At 30.2% G+C, this 2,582-nt stretch overlaps 2 protein-coding genes across 4 annotated transcripts in view; one reads left to right on the top strand and one right to left on the bottom strand.

Annotated features, from left to right (window-relative positions):
- Positions 1-2,582, bottom strand: part of LOC117169046 (protein misato) — a 205,647-nt gene that overhangs the window by 56,112 nt on the left and 146,953 nt on the right. The window lies entirely within an intron of this gene.
- The window catches only part of LOC117169050 (decapping nuclease DXO homolog), a 76,112-nt gene that overhangs the window by 61,133 nt on the left and 12,397 nt on the right, over positions 1-2,582 (top strand). The window lies entirely within an intron of this gene.

Genomic DNA, 2,582 nt, shown 5'->3' with positions numbered 1-2,582 from the left:
CGCTACTCATTATCAATTTATTATTTATTTCGTAGTTCCGTGTTTATATGTAGCGATACATGTCAACCTTTCTAACCTCAAAACATCTTTCTACTGCTTTACCGCCATATTTGACGAAAAATGAGAAAACCAGAATTCGATTTCGTAGTACGGTGAGGGCAGCACCTCGATAGGACAGAAAATGTGATGTCCTATATATATAATTCCCCACTCTGACGCCCCGTACCGCATCTACGTTTATAATATCTTTGTTATAACCTACATCACCTTAAGGTGCAATTTGTCCTCTTCAAAATGGCGTTTGAAATTTTAAAATTAGTTTACTATAAAAGCAATGACATGATTTTTTTCAAAAAATGTCAAAAACACGATTGTGCAAGGAATCCAAATGGGGGACATTTGTCACACACACAGGAGCCGGTGGGGGCAAAAAAATGTATAGGATCCGTTTAGGGTAAAATATCTATTTTGCTTCGTGTAACCTTACGTAATATCTGGTAATATATTAATGCTCTTCTATATATAGAAATTATTTTAAACTGAAAATAGATTTAAATGTTTTGAAAGTTATTAATACCTTTGTATCGGTTCAGGATGAGACTTTGCCCAACGTAATATGTTGTCTATATTTAAAGGAATTTGATCTTTGTGAATCGTTTGTTCATATCCGTCATTTAGGTCAAAATTAACATATCTATTTCTTGGTGTTTTATAATATTTTAATTGTGATAAATCTGATTTGTATCCACTTGAATCCTGGCAGAAAAATCCTATCACTTTCGGTTTATCTCTTTCCTGAAATCTCTTTTTGGACCAATCTACATCACAAACTTCAAAATCCATTGCTCTATTTCTGTTTCTTTTTCAAATAATGTGGTAAATAGAGATCCTTTGTTAAATTAATTTCCTCTCACTATCTCCCGCCGACCGTCAACTCACGTCAACTTCTACTTTTTCCGGCGAACTAAGCAGTTTTTTTCAAACATAAAATGGGATTGTCCTCCTATCCACTTTCTTATAGATCTGCATTCATCAAATGAAAAATGATAAACAAGAGAACTAAAATATTTGATTGGATATCGAAACAAATTATTTATTTACAATAGTACCAAACTTAAAAATGGAATTTCCCTTCATATAAAATTGAGGGTATGTTCCGATTTGAGTATATGAGTTTTAAAGTTTCAAAGTTGACAATGCCATGTATAAGCATAGGCATCATTGCGCACCGGCAGCCTATGCTTATACATTGGCATTGCCAACTTTGAAACTTTAAATAACTCTCTGATACTCATGGTTGTGCAATGTGCAGTGGCGTGTCGAGTTCTTCCACGTAAATTATGTAAATAAAGTATTTCTATGTAACTAACCTCGAGTAGCACGTCACTGCCAGTGATGGGTAAGTTAGTTTTAGACAGGAACGACTTATTCTTATCTTGCTATACCGTTTCAAAATGTTACGTTTTCCTAGTTACTTTTGTAGAAAAACGTGAGTATCGTCAAAGATATTATAAACGTAGATGCGGTACGGGGCGTCGGAGTGGGGAATTATATATATAGGACATCACATTTCCTGCCCTATCGAGGTGCTGCCCTCATCGTACTAACTACTACGAAGTCGAATTCTTATTTTCTCATTCTTCGTAAAATATGACGGTAAAGCAGTAGAAAGATTTTTTGAGGTTAGAAAAGTTTGACATGTATGTATCGCTGAATTTTTTCAGATCTGAAGCTTGATCTAGGTTGTCGGTAGTCTTTTTTTTAATTATAAAAAAAATTTTCTCGAAAAATCATATTTTAATTTTTAAAAAAGTATTATTAAAAGACATTTCGAGATAAACAAGTGTGGAAAACATTGTTCTTTGACAAATTATTTTTTTAAATTGAAATAATCAAATATTTTTACCAAAGAAACAACTTTTTTAATGTTTGAAGTGTTTAAACATTATTGTTTAAATTTAAAATAACAATAATTAAAACAAAATATATTTCTAGATAAGATATTTTGGTTGAAAATGTATATAGTATTTTTTACATCACAAAAGTTCTTCCGAAAAATCGAAATGTTAATTAAAAAACACGTGTTTTCGTATATAAATTTGTCGGTAAAATTTTTTATATAATTTTAATTTTAAATTCAAACAATTTTTAACACTTGAAATATTAAACAAAAATTTATTTGATAACAATATTTTATTATCGTATTTTTAATAAATAATTAATACTGATTAAGAAGCAATTTTATTTGGGGAGTTTTATTATTTGGGATTTTTTTAATTCGTTAATATTATAAACTGTTCAGGAATTTTATTAGTTTTGGAATTGTATTTTTCGGGACAGAGACTTTTACCGAGTCGGGAATTTTATTTTTCGGGATATTTCAGCCGTTCCCATAGAATTACAGAAAATTTTCTCTAATTATAATCTCGGCGCTCGACCTTGTTAATTTTTTCCTACAGTATTAATAAAAAAAAATTGTATGGAAATTTTTGATACCACAAAGTTAAAGATAATCACAATTAAAAATTTAACAATTTGCTGTACATTCAATTTTTATTCTTGGATCTTGGCGATTTTTTTCT

Source organism: Belonocnema kinseyi, chromosome 3, assembly GCF_010883055.1.
Source record: "Belonocnema kinseyi isolate 2016_QV_RU_SX_M_011 chromosome 3, B_treatae_v1, whole genome shotgun sequence".
In the NCBI taxonomy this organism is placed as follows: Eukaryota; Metazoa; Arthropoda; class Insecta; order Hymenoptera; family Cynipidae; genus Belonocnema; species Belonocnema kinseyi.
Note: the sequence above shows the minus strand (reverse complement) of the source record. Positions and strands in the feature narration are given on the sequence as shown.